This window comes from Mustela putorius, unplaced genomic scaffold (genome assembly GCF_011764305.1).
Source record: "Mustela putorius furo isolate JIRA1106 unplaced genomic scaffold, ASM1176430v1.1 tig00000228_pilon_pilon_pilon, whole genome shotgun sequence".
Lineage (NCBI taxonomy): Eukaryota > Metazoa > Chordata > Mammalia > Carnivora > Mustelidae > Mustela > Mustela putorius.
The window spans coordinates 25,524,121-25,542,009 of NW_025421322.1; the positions used below are offsets into that span (position 1 = coordinate 25,524,121).

At 46.5% G+C, this 17,889-nt stretch overlaps 1 long non-coding RNA gene across 1 annotated transcript; it reads right to left on the reverse strand.

Annotated features, from left to right (window-relative positions):
- Positions 1-521: 521 nt before the first annotated feature.
- On the reverse strand, positions 522-14,166 carry LOC123391464. Its single transcript, XR_006606169.1, has 2 exons — positions 13,090-14,166; positions 522-860 (listed from the first exon to the last, which is right to left on the reverse strand). It is a non-coding gene; the product is annotated as an uncharacterized LOC123391464 (long non-coding RNA).
- Between the last annotated feature and the right edge of the window lie 3,723 nt (positions 14,167-17,889).

Genomic DNA, 17,889 nt, shown 5'->3' on the forward strand with positions numbered 1-17,889 from the left:
TAGGGTTTCTAACCTTTATAAACATGAGGACTTAACACAGGGGCCACCAGAAAGACCCTGGACAGCAGTCGAGAGTGGTCTCTGGAATAGAGAAAGGGCCTAAAAAACAGGAAAGGAGGGAAGGCAGACTTCCTACCCTTGCTAGGTTTGCCTTGGACGTCAAAACAAAAGAGCATCTTCTTTACTCTGTCACATAAGGGCTAAAGCTCAATTGGCCAGAAGTCTACCCTCTACTTTGTCACTTACTCTGTGACCTCAGGGAAGTTACCTTCCCATTTTGAGCCTCAACGTCCAAATTTTAAAAATGAATTTAAAAAAAGTCAACCTTTTTTGGATTAAATGCCAACCCAGGAGGCTGCCATGACTGTTTTCCAATCTTATTATTGTTAGGGCTTCACATTCTTCCATTAGTTCTTGACTCCCTCCACACCTTCCCATGTTTTGGAGCCCAGGCTGCCCAGTTCAGCTGGAACATTCTACTAGATTCCTGCTGCTACTATTATAAGTCACCACAAACTCTGTGGTTTAAGACAACAGAAATTTAATGCGTCTTTCAAGGATAAAATCAAGATGTCAGTAAGGTTGGTTCTTTCTTGAGATTCCAGAGGAGAATCTGCTCTTTGCCTCTTCGAGGCTACAACCTGTGGGTTTTGTTGGCACCTTCCCAATCTCCTCCACAGTCATCGCACTGCATTCTCCTCTTCTGTAGTCGAATTTCCCTCTGCTGCCTGGTGATAGGAACCCATGTGACTGCTTTTAGATCCACCCAGGAATTAGGATACAGCTGCTGCTGCTTCTTCTTCTTCTTCTTCTTCTTCTTCTTCTTCTTCTTCTCCTTCTTCTTCTTCAACATTTATTTACTTATTTGGGAGAGAGAGAAAGCTTGTGTTAGTGAGGGGAGGAGCATAGAGAGATGGAGAGAGAGAATCCTCAAGCAGACTCCCTATTGAGTGCAGAGCCTGAGATCATGACTTGAGCTGATATCAAGAACTGGACCCTTAGCTGACTGAGCCACTCAGGAGCCCCAGCACATGACATCTTTTAGGAGTCCATTATTCAGGCTACCACAAAGATCCCAGGGGAAACTGGCCTCATCCTCTGATCCCTGAAGCTGGATTTCTCCTTGCTGTCCATCTTCTTTCCCTGACCTTCAAGCCTCCTGAATCTTTCTCTCACTGCAAATCATTAGATAGAGTTGGAAGGTCCAGCCTTCTCATTTCATAGTTAAGAAAGCCAAGCAGTGGTGTGCTCCAGATCACACAGCTGGAAGAGCTCTGCTAATACCTGGGCCTTCAGGCTCCCAGGCCAGGATGGCTTCCAATGTCTTAGCTGTTCCACACCCACTGGACCTGACCTCTTGGCTCCTAGATCTGCTTCTCTTTGGAGAAGAGACTTGCAAGTCTCTGCTTACCACTCCTGGCTCCCTGAAAGCCAAATTCTTTTGGATTAAACCCCAAACTTTCCATGAGTGACTGGACCAAGCTCAGGCCCAAGGCTCAATGTCCTCCACACTTCAGAGTTTCCTGAAGGGTTGTGACATGGCATTAGCACAGCAGAACAGTCCCTATGAGGCAATACAGCATCATCAGTTCCACCTGAGCTGGAACTTCCAGGGATTTGGGGTATGTTTGATGTTCTAGCCCCAAGGATTTCACCTCAGGTCCACCCTGCCATGGCCACATAGTCCAATGTACTATGGAGTTGATTTACACTCTTCACAAGTAAGACAGTGTGAAGGTATCTTGGAAAAGCACCCAACATGGATGTCACCAGAAAACCCAAACTTCTGGAGAAACCCAAGTACTCTTTGCCTGTAGTGATTGAAAATGAAGGTGAGGTTTTCTCCTCAAGCAAGTAGAGACTCCAAACAGTGAAGGACATCCAGGCAGGGCATGCTGCCTTCTGAATGTATCTCTCAGACCTGGGATTGTGTTTAAGGGCATGGCACAAAGACAATCACACTGTATGATCCCCAAACTTAAGAGGATTTTTAAGACTTAAGGTCTTCAAAAGTCTTGGGGTCAAATCCAGATCTTCCCCTCTTGCAATGGGATGATCTTGGGTAAGTTATAGTGAAATAGGGTAAGTAAATTCTACCTCCTCACTTGGTTGCAAGGGGTAAGTGAGATAATATCTGTAAAGTAGACCTGTATGATATCCTGACACATAGTAGATGCTAAATTGATATTAGGTTCTCTATTCTCCCACTCCACATTTTGATGGAAGAGGATGGGATTGGGGTAAAAATCAGTTTAAAGTAAGATTTCTCAACAGTGGCCCTGGTGACCTTTGGGACCAGGTAATTCTTTGTTGTAGGAAGATGTTCTGCACATTATAGGATGGTTAGCTGCATCCCCAACCTCTACTGACTAGATGCCAGTAGTATCCCTACATTAACAATGGCCAAAAATATCACCAAGCATTGCCAGATGCCCTGGGGGGCGGGGGCAAAATCTCCTCCATCGGAGAACCACAGGTCTCAAGAGAACAGGGTCCGCCTTAAGGAGAAAAGATGTTATAAAACACAACATGTATCCCAAAGGGCTCTCATATCCTTAAATTCAGTGGAAGAATGCTTGGTGGTCCTTGTCCCCTCCCTGTCCCAAATTCCTCAGAAAGACTGTCTAGGATTGTCAGGTGTGGGGCAATCAGTCCTTCCAACATTCTAATCTAGAAAAATGAATGCATTTGGACACCCATGTGGAAAAATACTTTAATCCTCCTTTGCAAATATCTCTTAGTAATCTGAAAAGGCAACAGTGCTAACAAAGTGAGATGGGAGAGGAGGAGGGGAAGGACAGGACGGGAGAAGGAAGGATGGGCGGGGGGGGGGAGGAGGAGGCAGAGAAGAAACCAACATTAACAAGACTGCTATTGTTAGACCGCTAGGTGCTATTTTTAAATTCATCATGTCTTTTCAAGATGAGTGTTTATTATGCTTTTTTTTGCAGTTGAGGAGATCAAGGCTCAGAGAGGCTAAGCATCTTGCCCAAAGACAAAGAGCTAGGAAATGTGGGAATCAGGATTCCACAGTCCAAACATTCCACCTACTCTGTTGCTTGGAATACATTCATTGTCACAGGAAGATTCACTTTTTAATAATTTGTCAATTAATTTCTTTAAGTTCTCTTCAAACCATGACCCAGCCCAAGTCCAGGGCATGAGAACGATCCCAGAGAAGAGAAGTCTGAAGCAGAGACACCGTCAAGACCTTTGGAAATCCAGGCAGAAGGGGGAGGGTGGTGTGCGTGTGACATGTTCACTGATGTCCTGACAATGACCTCACCCTGGATTGAGGGGCCTTTGGATGACACAGAGAGCTGGTTAATAGGTCTCTGGCCAAGGAGTCATATACCTTGAGCCCCATTTTACAAATTCTGTTCAAGTGTCCCAAACATCCAGCTCCAGGGCAAAAAGGGAGGGAACAGAGAAAGACTGAGGAACAAGAAGTTTTGAGAAAGCTCCTGCTATCCTGATGTTCTTATCATGCTGTGGCTGTTGTCAGCCTACAATATCTCAATGGTCCAGAAAGTAAGTTTTTGAGGAGCAATGGGAATCAGTCAAAATGACAGAGGCAGCTTGAAGGGGCCACAGCTGGCCAAGTCTGGGACAGTTTGAACATTACCACAAGTAGTGGTAGAAATGTATTAAACCATAGAATAAAATAAGAATCTATGGGTCCATACGGATTTAAACAAAAAATTAGGAAAGAAGAGGAATCTATTCAAACTAGAAAGACAACTAAGAAGGAATGATGGAGAAAGAAAACCACTGTTTGGCTACTATCATCATAATTATTGATTTAGGCATTTGTTGATATGGGATGTTGATACTTGTGGGGGAAATTTTGATGAATGGATGGAAATGTACATAGCCTTGAAGAATCTCCCCCAAAAGATAATTATTCATTACTAAAGGAAAAAAGAGTATCTCTTTAGTGGAGAAAATGACACCACCTTCACCAAATTAATGTCACCAGTAATGGAAGAAATAGACATCGTGGGCCTCCTGAGATCATTCACCAAACAGAACACAGTGTACTTCTGTGTATTCCTACCAGAAGTTATAACCTGAATCTAAGCTTGAGGAAACATTAGCTAAACCCATCCAACCATGAGGGACTTTACACTAAATGGCTCGTACTCTTTAAAAATGTCAATGTCATGAATGACAAAGTAAGTTTAAAGGAGGCTAAGGAGACATGACGACTGGGTGCATGCAACACATGACCCACGATGTGCTTTCTCTGTACAGGAAGTTATTGGGACAGCTGGTGAAAATTAGAGAGTTAGCTAGCTAGCTAGATCAACTAAGAGTTATACTTTAGATGATAGAATTGTATCAATTTTACTTTTTCAGGCATTGATCATTCTTACTGTGACTCTGTAAGAAAACATTTCTTATTTTTAGGAAATATGGACTGAAATATGTAGGTAGGGATAAAAGGACATCATGTCTTCAACTTACTCTCACACAATTTAAAAATGAAATTGTGTGTGCGTGTGTGTGTGCGCGCGCGTGTGTGTGCGTGTGTGTGCGTGTGTGTGTGTGTGTGTGTGTGTGTGTGCGTCGCATGCAGGGAGAGAGAGGGAGCCAAGTCCTTCCTCCTTTCTGTGGACAGCTCCTTCCTGTCCGTCAGGCTTCGGTTTAAGTCAGTAATTGTCGTAACATCTTCCCCTTTAATATTTTTTTTAAAGATTTTATTTATTATTTGACAGACAGAGATCACAAGTAGGCAGAGAGGCAGGTAGAGAGAGAGAGGGGAAGCAGGCTCCCTGCTGAACAGAGAGCCCGATGCGGGGCTCGATCCCAGGACCCTGAGATCATGACCTGAGCCGAAGGCAGAGGCTCAACCCACTGAGCCACCCAGGTGCCCCGATCTTCCCCTTTATTTTTCAAAAATGTTACAATAATGTATGAATTACTTACCTGTGAGTGTATGCTCCACCCTGTGAGCCACCCGAACGCGAAGAAAGTGTTCACCTTGATGCCTCCATACCCCAGTGCTCAGCACCACCTGCTAGATATGGTCACATACGAGCTCTGTGACCCTGAGCAGGTCATTTAACCGCTCTTTCTTTTTACCTATAAAATGGGTCTCCCTCATACGTTATCTCGAGAATTGAAATTATTTGCCCTCTCTGGTACTTACTGCCAATCCTCTCTCCCGTCTTCCTGGGAGAGCACATCGATTAGTCAGGTCCCTTTCTTTTAAGTGATAGAAACTGCACTGGAGCTGATGGCAATGAAAGAGAGCAGCTCTTAGCGGGGGCTTCTAACCCCCTGGAGAAGTAGGTGAAACCAGGGACTCAAATGCCCTCAACTGCCCACCTCTCCTTTTCATTCTCCCTCTCTTCCTGTGTAAGCGTGTGTTCATGCGTGTGTATGTATATGTGTGTGCAAATGTGTGCGTGTCATGTCTTTGCTTCTCCCTGTGTGTCATTTTTATTCGCTTAGCTTCCCGTCTTTCTCAGGTGGGAAGTCGGTCTCTGCAGCTGTGGTTCCCATCATACATTCCTTCCAGAGAGCAGAGGTGCTTCGACTCATCCCCCCAGGTCCAGTTAGAGGAGCTCCAGGGAAGAATTCTGACAGCCTTGACTCAAATTATGGCACATTTGCCTGACCACTAGGGTCAGAGAGGTGGACACAAAGAGCTCTCATTTGGGTTAGAATGCGCTGGGGACAATGCCCCCCATCCCCCCAAGAGAAGGAGATGCCTTTCCAAGGAGGTGCAGATAAGTTCAGTCAGGAAAAAGCAGTGATGTCCACCAGGAGGAACACATGTAACACAAAGCAGGGCATCCAGGGCACAGGGATAATTACAACAGCCTCTGTAAGCTCTTTATGTGTCTTTCTCCCTGGTTAAATTTCTGGAAATCTGGAAACAGAGACAACGTCTTACTTAGGATTCTTTCCGTTATATCTAACACTGTCTGGGGCACACGGGGCATGGAGTAGTGTCGCCTGAATAAATGAATGAACAGTGTAAACCCCAAAGCTTTCTTCCATCCCTCTTGGTGCCTCTGTGATCCTAGTCTGGGGAAACAGTTACATAATGGCCCTCAAGGAGTCTCCAAGAAATATGACTTCTCTCTCGTTAGTTATTTATGTCTTAGAATGGTCTCGCTGAGACTTGCCCATTCTCCTTTGCCTTCCTTGGCTTCTTCTGTGAGTTTCCATGTTCCTATTTATAACTCTCACTTAAGCCCAGCTATCTGGGCCTGATTATCTCCTCACTCCCTGCCTTCCTCCTACGAGCAGAATGCTTTGGTTAACCTGAAATGGCTCTCAGGGGAGGTACAGCTGCTCATACCAATGTCTTGTGGCTTCATCCAGTTCCCTGTCAAAGAAGGAGTAGCCTTTTTGGATTGCCTGCTGAGCACCTGCCTCAAGGACAGAACGGTCACTTAGCAGCTTTCCCGTTCCATGTATGGAAAGTCAAGAGATTGTGAAGGAAGTAATAGGGCCAGAGTCCCTGAGTTTCAGGCTAACTAGGTTCTGGGCTTTGCAGGTTCCAAATCCCTAAGCCATGGCTAAGCCTTGGACACATTTCCTCAACCCATAGAAATGAGGCCAGCCACCATGGGCTGAGTACCCACGCCCTGTGTGGGGTGCTGGGACACTGTCCTTGCGAGGCTCATAACCCCAGCAGGCAGCTGAGAAGCAAAATCATTAGTACAATGGAGTGTGACGTACCACGGTTTCAGGCCATGAGTCGCACGACATAGAAGACATTAGAATGCTGCAAATAGCTTCGGCACCTGCCAAGACCTTGGTTTGACTCCAGAAAATCCTCCAGGGCTCATTTACCAAGTACCCACTCATAAAAAAAACTCCTGAAAAATCCTTTAGAGTTATTTATTTATGGTCATAGCAATTTTTAAGCTGGAGGAATCGTGAAGATAATCTGACCCCAAACCCTGAGTTCACAAGGGAACACACCAGATCTACAATTACACAATTAAATCATCGCCATGGTGCACACCTGCTCACAAGGATGTCATCTTAATAATGTGTATCATTTTCTGTTGGAAAAAGGATAGAAATTAAACACTGATGCCTAAGACTTTGAGCTATACATACTAGGGTCACGTTTAATTCTCCCAATAAGGACATGGATCTTCTTATCCATTTACAAAGGAGGAAACTGAAGCACAGAGATGTTAAGTAACAGCCCCAGGTCACAAAGCTGATAAATGATGGGTTGGGAATTTGAACTCAGGCTGACTTATTTCCAAAGTCTCTATTCCTATAAGAATGGAAATGTATTGAATTCCTGTTAAAATCTGGGTCTTTGGGGCACCTGGGTGGCTCAGTGGGTTAAAGCCTCTGCCTTCAGCTCAGGTCACGATCCCAGAGTTCTGGGATTGAGCCCCACGTAGGGCTCTCTGCTCAACGGGGAGCCTTCTTCCTCCTCTCTCTCTGCCTGCTTCTCTGCCTGCTTGTGATCTCTGTCTGTCAAATAAATAAATAAAATCTTTAAAAAAAAATCTGTGTCCTCATGAAAAAGTGCTCCATATCACTCGGCATCAGGGAAATACAAATCAAAACCACAATGAGATATCACCTCACACCAGTCAGAATGGCTAAAATAAACAAGTCAGGAAATGACAGATGCTGGCGAGGATGCGGAGAAAGGGGAACCCTCCTACACTGTTGGTGGGAATGCAAGCTGGTGCAGCCACTCTGGAAAACAGCATGGAGGTTCCTCAAAATGTTGAAAATAGAACTGCCCTATGACCCAGCAATTGCACTATTGGGTATTTACCCTAAAGATACAAACATAGTGATCCAAAGGGGCACGTGCACCCGAATGTTTATTGCAATGTCCACAATAGCCAAACTATGGAAAGAACCTAGATGTCCATCAACAGATGAATGGATCAAGAAGATGTGGTATATATACACAATGGAATACTATGCAGCCATCAAAAGAAATGAAATCTTGCCATTTGCAACAACGTGGATGGAACTAGAGCGTATCATGCTTAGTGAAATAAGTCAAGCAGAGAAAGACAACTATCATATGATCTCCTTGATATGAGGAAGTGGTGATGCAACATGGGGGCTTAAGTGGGTAGGAGAAGAATCAACGAAACAAGATGGGATTGGGAGGGAGACAAACGATAAGTGACTCTTAATCTCACAAAACAAACTGAGGGTTGCTGGGGGGAGGGGGTTTGGGAGAAGGGGGTGGAATTATGGACATTGGGGAGGGTATGTGCTTTGGTGAGTGCTGTGAAGTGTGTAAACCTGGTGATTCACAGACCTGTACTCCTGGGGATAAAAATATATGTTTATAAAAAATAAAAAATTAAATAAAAATCTGTGTCCTTGTCTTAAATATTCCAATAACAAGTTATGTACGTCAACTGGAAAGCTCCTTTCATTCTATTGGGATTGAGTTTCCTGTTGCAATGATGAAAAGAATTGAGCAGGGTCAGTAACGGCAGTATATGATATGACCCACAAATGGCTACCCTCTCATCCTATGCCCACGACAGACATGGCTATAAGATCAGGGCACCATTCTCCCCTGAGCTCAAATTGGGCTTTGAATCCAGAGCATCATATAATCAATAGCCATTGGTACAAGTAAAACTTATTTGCCACCTTTGGCTCTCTGAGTTCTCAGATCTTTGCCAGCTCTATTTAGCCTGTGCAAACTCTGGCCCTGGATTTTTGTCATTTCTCTGCAATGCTGGAAGCAAAGGGGGAACGGCTTATCTATGATTCTGCAGAAAGAATCCTGCCAGATGCAGAGCCCTACTGTTTTGGCTGATGGCAGAGCTGTGCCCAGGACTCCAGAGGGGAGGGTCGGCCATAAAAAGGAAGGGTGACAACCCTGCAGCACATGCTGGAATCTTCCCCGGTGCCTGACATTTACTGAGATGTCACGAGATGAATCTCTATTGCTGAAATGGCTTCCTACCGGCAGTACGGCCCCAGAGAGGTATATGGAAAAACACCACAGTCCTCACACGCTGACTGGCACATGAACCAGGAGGATGGCGTGGGGAGGGGGGATGGGGGAAAGTTACTCAGAGTTATCTCTAGGGAAGATATCCAAAAGTGCCAAGCTATGTCAGGTGGTTGAGCCTGGGACAGGAGGTGACCGAGGGATGGAACATCAGAAAAACATTGACATCTGATGCTGAGTGACAAGGGCCATCAAAGGCCATGAGCAGAGGCAACACGCCGTGTCAGACCCAAGGGAGCACAGTACCCGGCCGCGTCACCAGGCTGTCCGGACCTCAGCAGTGTCTGCAGGGCACCCCAACCTGCCAACAGCCACCATGAAAAGAACAAATGGTCTGTCCTTCCAAATGTCTATTTGAGCTCAGCGTCCAATTACCCCAGGCTGCCAGTGAGGGCCCATGACCCTGGCTCTGCCCTGGGAGGCGAGTCAGCCCAGCTCTGAAGAAAGCCCGGCAGGCGCTGGGAGGAGAGCGTGCTACAGGCAAGGCCGGTGGACGGGCACAAACCCAGTTCTTTTTTTTTTTTTTTTTTTAATTTTCAGCATAACAGAATTCATTGTTTTTGCACCACACCCAGTGCTCCATGCAATCCGTGCCCTCCCTAATACCCACCATCTGGTTCCCCCAACCTCCCACACCCGCCCCTTCAAAACCCTCAGATTGTTTTTCAGAGTCCATAGTCTCTTATGGTTCACCTCCCCTTCCAATTTCCCCCAACTCCCTTCTCCTCTCTAACACCGCTTGTCCTCCATGCTATTTGTTATGCTCCACAAATAAGTGAAACCATGTGATAATTGACTCTCTCTGCTGGACTGATTTCACTCAGCATAATCTCTTCCAGTCCCGTCTATGTTGCTACAAAGTTGGGTATTCGTCCTTTCTGATGGAGGCATAATACTCCATAGTGTATATGGACCACATCTTCCTTATCCATTCGTCCGTTGAAGGGCATCTTGGTTCTTTCCACAGTTTGGCGACCGTGGCCATTGCTGCTATAAACATGGGGGTACAGATGGCCCTTCTTTTCACAAAATCTGTATCTTTGGGGTAAATACCCAGGAGTGCAATGGCAGGGTCATAGGGAAGTTCTATTTTTAATTTCTTGAGGAATCTCCACACTGTTCTCCAAAGTGGCTGCACCAACTTGCATTCCCAACAACAGTGTAAGAGGGTTCCCCTTTCTCCACATCCTCTCCAACACACGTGGTTTCCTGTCTTGCTAATTTTGGCCATTCTAACTGGTGTAAGGAGGGCACAGACCTACTTCTTAAGTGGGCCCCAGATCCCCTGCTCTCTGTACCCCAGACTGGGCTCTATTTCAGGGGGCTGTCTCTGACCCCGTTCTCGGTCTCGGCTCTCAGCCAGAGACGGTTGGTAGCACAGCCTGTGAAGACTCATTAGGTGACTCAGAGAAAACAAACCACTTTCTCCCAGAAAGAGAAACCCACAGGAAGGATCCAGGTCTGTCCACCTGTTTGTCCAGCTCAGTGATTCTGCAAGTGTGGCCCTCCAGCCAGGAGCATCAGTATCTTACTGCTATCACAACACATCAGCAATGTTAATTTAATATACTTCCCTCCTCTCAAGAGTTAACATAGCTTAGTGAGAAGACCAAAAGCCCTGGCAAATTCTCTGCCTCCGCCCCAGCAGGCCTCCTGAATCAGCATGGGGCCCAGCAGGCTGGGTTTGAACCAGCCCTCCAGGTGGCTCTGATGTCAACTGAAGTTCGAGAACACTTTTCCAGCGAACAAGCTGACCCTCCAGAGCAGGGAAATCCCCCCTCGCTCCCCCTCACCCAGTTCCAATTTGTTAGGGATATGTCCCCTCTGGTCCTGGCTCCTGCAGCAGGTGGGAGAGGAACCTGCTTCAGGACCATGTCATCCCTGTACTGTGAGGATAGGTCACTGTGGCCTGGGGTATACTCATGGGCTTAAAAATGATGCATTAAACTGGTTTTTGGGATGGACTGAAGTGAAAGGGAAAATAAGCCTCTCCCTCGTCTCCTTAATGTTCAGCCACTGAAATCCCATCATTACAGCCCATAATAACTACCATTTATCTAAATGTGGTCGTCAGCCAGGCGCTGCGGTGAGCACTTTACACATATCATCTCTCAGCAAATATTGAGGGATGTTGGCTTTATTTTACCAAAGAAGAAACTGGGGCACAGTGAGGTTAGACATCTAGTTGGAGAGCGTTCATCTCCTCCTAAGCATCGAGTTGGGACGTGGCTCACGTCCAGCTGACTCTAACAAGTCTTGGCCATATTGCCTTAATCTGATAACCACTGTCCTTGACTGTGCCGTCCAGAACATGCTTCGTCATAGTCGATGTGAGGCCAGAGTAAGACCACAAGTGTGAACTTCCTTGTACACAGTAGGCACTTAATCCACGGTAGTACCCTCCCCTAGCCTTTTCAAACATTCATCCTCTGCTGCCTGGTCCTCACGAGGGCACCCCTGTATCACACTGCTTCTCTCTGATGTTTCAGGAGCCCACTCTTATTTGCACCCAGTCCCGCTAACAGAGACAGTGGGACACCAAGGCACACCCCTTCTCCAGCCTCCCACTGTCACTGTAACATCTCTGGACTCTTACCTCCTTCTCCCGAAGGACACCAAGGCCCTGCATGGTTACCTGACCTGCCCATGGAAACAACGGTGCAAGAACCAGATTCTAGGTTTCCGGATTCCCAGCCAATCTCTCACACAGCACTGTCGCTTGAGGGAGAGAGTTGGGAATCCTGCCGCTGGCTGCCTGGTGGAAGGCACAGCTAAGGGCCAGGGCTGTCTCTTTGCCAGCTGGGGATAGTCACAAGCTACCAAGTGTTGTTCTAGCTGCTTCCTAGGGTAGAGCAGCTAAGTGTTATAGTGGTTAGGCACAGTGGATCTAGAAGCAGACAGCCTTGGCTCAAATCCCAGATACTGGTGTGTTTTTGGCCAAGTTACCTTACCTCTGTAAGACTCAGTTTTCTTACCTGGAAAATGGGGGTAACATTTACATGAGGCTGTTATGAGCATCTTCTGTGTTATACCTGCTCTTTATACATGTTTTCTCATTGGAGCCTACAAAAACACTTGGAAGCAGGTATTATGATCCCTGTTAGCATGGGAAGAAACAAAGAGAGCTGAGAACTAGCCTGTCCTAGGTCCTACAGATGACAGTGATTTTAATAATGAGATCTAACATTTAGTAACTATGTTCCGAGCGTAACAAAACAGGCTAGCTACAGTGTCCCCCGATATACAAAAAGGAAGAGGTGAGACACAGAGAGACTAACCTGCCACACTCACACAGCTAGTAAATGCAGAGCCACAATGTCACCCAGGAGGCGTGGCTTCAGAATCTGAGCTCCTGACGGTTGTTTTCACCCCAGACCTCTGTCTGCTACACCTTGCTACTTAGGAATGAGCTGTGGAATCAGCCATTTCATGGGGTCGGGGAGTGGGGGGAGCTCTTCTTTACCTTTAACACCTTTGGTCCCCGGAGGAAGAGTTTAAGATAAGTCACAGGCATCATCATCACGTAGAGGTAGCTCTCCCAGTCCGAACGAGAGCTGATGGTCCAGTGAGAGTTGGCTTGCTCAGTGGAGTGCTACGAGCAGTGGGGATGAGACAGCTCGTTGCTGTCACATGGGGAATGAGCTGTCCTGCACTTTGCAGAATGATCAGTGCCCCCCTCCAACGCATGGAACACCAGGGACTCCCCCTAGCCACTGTAATACCCCCAAAGCCCCCACGACTTTCACAGGTTTTCGGGGCGCAGGGAGGATTCTGTCCTAGGTGAGAACCGCTGAAATGGAGGATTACCTACTTCTCTCTCCTTTTTTCCCTAATTCAGCAGGACCCAAGGAATCAGGAGAGAGCAGAAGCAAACCAGGGACTGCCATCCGGAGGAGACTTGGTGTCCCCACTGGGGACACCAAGAGAGCAATTCCTCCCCAGGACAGTCACTGCCAAGTGCGACAGGCAGGAGAACCCTGCTGAAGGAGGAAGACACGGCACCTGCGTACGTGGTCGGGAATGGCTCTGTGGCAGCCGCCCTGGTCGGAGGTCAGGGCAGAGGAGGAGGCCAAGTGGAGAAGGGACGTAACCCCAGTGAGGCCACTCACCCTCCTTCGCTGTTCAGCAGCTTAGAGAAGGCCCGGCAGAGGTGGAGAGGCTCTGGGGCTGGAGGTCAGGATGCCAGGCCCTGGCAGGCTGTGTCACCGTCGTCGAGTCATCTACTCTCCATTCCTCAATTTTCCCAGTGGCCTCCTGAAGGTGGCCTCCCTGCCAGCTTCCCAGAGCCAGAGGCTCACAGGACATCAGCAACACGAGAATGCCCAGAACGGCGAATATCACCGGTAGTTTCCTTTGTGTCCAAGGCAAGTCTCTGGGCACTGAGTGCTGTTTCCTTTTGAATATCTGTCACCACTCATAGAAGAAGGAACTGTTGCCAGGCCCACATTTAGTGACTCATTTGTGCCCCCACTGGGGACACCAAGAGAGCACTTCCTCCCCAGGACAGTCACTGCCAAGTGCCCAAAACCTCGAGGGTAGAGTGTGTGGGCTGTCCAGAGTCCAGCGAAGGAGGCTGTGACCCAGACACAAGGCAGACTCTCCGCCCTTGCTGTCCCTCCGTTAGGAAGATCAGAACAGAAGCTCCTGTCTGGCTCAGTTGGTAGAGCCTACAGCCTTTGATCTAGATCTAGATCTAGATCTGGAGGTTGTGAGTTCAAGCCCCACACTGGGGAGTAGAGCCCCCCCCTCAAAGGAATGCCAGGATGTAGCCGCAAGCAGCATGTGAGGGCATTGTGCTTCAGGATGTGATACGGGCTGTGGAGTTTTACATCGTGTGTGTTTATGAGAAAGAAAAGCGAACGCTGCAGACTGAGCATTTATCATGCACTAGGTACTGTGCTAAGAGCTTGATGTGCATTTGTCTCATTTAACCCTTGTAGCATGTTGGGCACACACATGAGGAAACTGCGGAATATAGAGTTAAGTGCCTTGCCTGAAGTAGTACACCCAACTGGTGTGTGTGGCAAACAAAATAACGCCCCCCCATGTCCCTGACCCCCAGAACCTATGACAATGTTAGGTTCTATGGCAAAGGGAATTTAGATTGCTGATGAGATGAAAGTAAGATCAGCTGAGTTTAACGGTTTATTTATTTGAGAGAGAGTGTGTGCGTGCGTGTGTGTGTGTGTGTGTGTGTGGAGGGGGGAGGGGCAGAGGGAGAATCTCAAGCAGCCTCTCGTGCAGAGTGCGGAGCCTGTCACAGGGCTCAATCCCAGGACCCTGAGATCATGACCTGAGTCAAAATCAAGAGTCAGATGTTTAACCCAATGCGCCACGGAGGCACCCCAAGACCAGCTGACTTTAAAATCAGGAGATTATCCTGGTGATCTGGCTGGGTCCGCTGTAATCACGGGGGTCCTTTAAAGTGGAAAGCAAGGCAGAAGAGAGAGGAGGGGGGCAGATGGGCGGGACCTACGGGGAAGCCAAAATAAGCCTCTCTTTTTTATTTCCTAACTTCATGTTCAGCCACTAGAGTCCCATAATTACAGCTAATAATAGCACCAATTAGCTAGACGTTGTTATGAGCCTAGCGCCTTACTGAGCACATCACACCAATCATCTCCCAGCAAAATTTGAGAGATGTGGCTTTATCTACAGAAGAAGAAACCGAGGAACAGTGCGATTAAACACCCTGTGGATCAAAGTCAGACCACTACAGCAGCACCCCACCAAGCTGCTAATTTCGACGGCATACCCACTGCCTGAGGGGGCCGGGGAGGGAGGGCAGCTATGTGACCTCTGCCCCCCAAATCCTCCACGGGCTCAAGAAAGCCATTTAGCTTCAGTGCCTTCTGTCATTATCCTTGGTCTTCTCACATTGCAACTGGACCGTTTTTCAAAGATACAGATTCTTTCTTCACTTCACTTCAAGACTTGGTGAGAGGCGTTTGTTTCTTTTCGGTCTCAGAAAATTTGTTTAGGGAGTAGTCAGGTATTTTTTATGTAGTAATTGCACTCCAACATCTTTCTATGTCTGCAATTCTAATTTATTTCTCTACCAAGAGATTTCTGGCATCTGAACCTCATTTCTTAGGGGCCACCTTTGTGACAGAGTATGGTCTCGATCAACCAACTAACCAAGCAATTAGAATCCGTTGCACCACCTTGCACAGTGAGTCAAGGATTGCTACTCACCCTTCCTTCTTTCTGCCTTAGGTCTCCAACTGGGGTTTTAGCCCTACAGAATCATTCTCAGGTGGAACATGAGTAGTGGTTTCCTACAGTCAAGGAGAGGAATTGTGCTCAGAAACACAATTCTTCTCTGACTTCCTAAGCTCAGTGTTTTTGAATCATTCACTGTCATTGGCCTTCAGAACCTCCAGGAAAGGGAACAATGGAAGGCTCTACATCCAAGGATCTCAGAACAGTTACTCAATCTCTTTGGTTTCAGTCTCCCGTACGCTACTATTAGGAGGCTGAGTTAGGTAGTCCCGAAGGTCCCCTGTGACCCCTACAAGACAGATCTACCCTAATTCTTCTAGGTATCAAACCCTGATACCTAATCTGTTCCCCCTTCTATCTACTATTTATTTAGAATCTAGTGACTCATTCCCAGGCTCAGTAGCTCAGCTAATGAGCCTCCACTCATCACATTACATGAGTATCGTTGTCTAGTTTATTACAGATTCTCACATCAAACCACCTTTTTTCCCTGAAGAGTCATAGGACACACCAAAATACAGTGACTTCATCGGAAAGAGTAAAGCAATTCTAGAGCAAAACAGTAAGAATCTACACAGTAGTCCTCCCTATCCGTGGTTTTACTTACAGTTACCCACAGTCAACCACAGTCTGGAAGCTGATGACGCTCCTTCTGACATGTTGCCAGAAGGTCAAGAGTGGCCTAGCCCTACTTCACAACACCTCCATCATTCACCTCACCTCATCTCATCAGGCAGGCATTTTATCATCTCCCATTATCACAGGAAGAAGGGTGAGTACAATTAGATATTTTGACAGAGACCACATTCACGTTAAGTTTTATTACAGCATATTGTTATAATCATTCCAGTTTATTGTTGTTAATCTCTTACTGTGTCTAATTTATCAATGAAACTTTATCACAGGTATGTATGTATGGAGGAAAAAGAAGGATATAAATAGGTTCAGCACTATCTGTGGTTTCAGGCATCCTCGGGGGGTCTTGGAATGTATCGCTTGTGGATAAGGAGAGCTACTGTAGTAACATTTTCTGCCATTTGCTAAGCACCAACTATGTGCTAGATCGGTAGACATTTTGTATATACCTCATCTATTTCACTAAAACTCTAGAGACAATTATTTCCCCCATTTGAGGGATAGGCAAACTGAGGCTTAGAGAGGTTAGGCTGACTTGCCCAAGATGAAAACATGGCTGGTGGGTTAGGTGGGATTCCTCACATAATCTATTTGGCCCCAAAGTTAATGTTGATTATACTGCACTATGTATCAGACAAAGTGCTGGCTTCCTTCTTCATTTCCAGAGCCCTTCGTTTATACCAATTATTCAAGGCTTGACCACACCCACCCTGTATCATTTCCTCCAGATCTGCCTCACCTAATGGTCCATCAATGCCCTGGAAAAGATCACTTATTCATCTTATTCATCTCTCTATTCCCTTTCTCAGCCCCAGACCTAGCTCCCAGCAGGTGTACAATATATGCTCGTCAACTAGTGTGCATTAGTATTCCAAAAACGTCTCTTGCAGTGAATACTAGGCTGATGAATTCTGATGAAAAAAGCCTTTTATAAACATCACTTTAAGAGAGAAAAATAGGCATTTGTCATACTGTCTGTTATAAACATTGTCAGCTAAGCCTCTTTTTCCTTGTGCCCCAATTTTAAAAAGTTAAGTTTGATCCATTGGATGGCCTATTTTTTTTTTTTTTTTTTTTTGGATGCTATACCGTTGCTAGACCTGCGATCAGCTGGCTCCGTGGGCATACACTCAAGCACAAGAGAAATGTGATTAGTGCCCAGATTTGCCTGCCATCCGCCGGCTTGTCAGTGTCTGCTTCCAGGGTGCTAATGAACATAATCACAACTGATTCGGTCCCTGAGGTTCATTGTGTAGACTCTGGACTCCTGCTGATTCGAATCTTGATTTCCCCAGATTCCTAGGGAGTTCTGAAGTATGGAGAAAAGCAAAGGACCAAACAGCAAAGTGAATCCTTGACTGTCACACCCTTCCGTGCCCAGAGACCTGTCACTTTGTCTTCCAGACACTTTTCCTTGGTTAATATATTAGGATAGAATTATGGGGCTCAAACAAGGCATCTCACTGATTCACTGTCAGCCAAGACAGCAGTCTCTAGGGTGAGGTGCAGATCTACTTCTTGGCCTTAAAACATGGACACTTTTCTGCCAACTTTTTTCCCTCTGACATAAGGGCAGTGTTGGATCAAAAGATGCCTGCAGACTCACATGCCAACACCTACACTCTGGCTGGCATAACATCAAACTTGCATTGTTTCCCTAGTGGAAATTTTTGTAGTTAAGATATTTTCTGTTTGAGACATTCAGTAAATCCCAAATTCAGAGCTGAAGAAAACCTCCCAAATCCCTACAATTAAGCTTTGTAGTATTACATGCAGTAGAACTCTCAAAGCATCAACCAGCAGCCAGCCCAGCTTCCAGAACAGAACCTGAATCCTTCCTCTTGTCCTCATTTCCAGAACTCCCACCTGGCTCCAGGCCAGCGTCATCCCTCATATGGACGGACCACTGCCACTGCCATTGCCTCCTAAGTGGGGTTTCAGCATTGCCCCCGACTTATCAGCCAGAATGTTCTTTGAAAGAGATAAACCAGATTGTATCACTTCCTTGCTTAAACCTTCTAGTGGATTCCTGCTGCATTTAATTCTTTTTT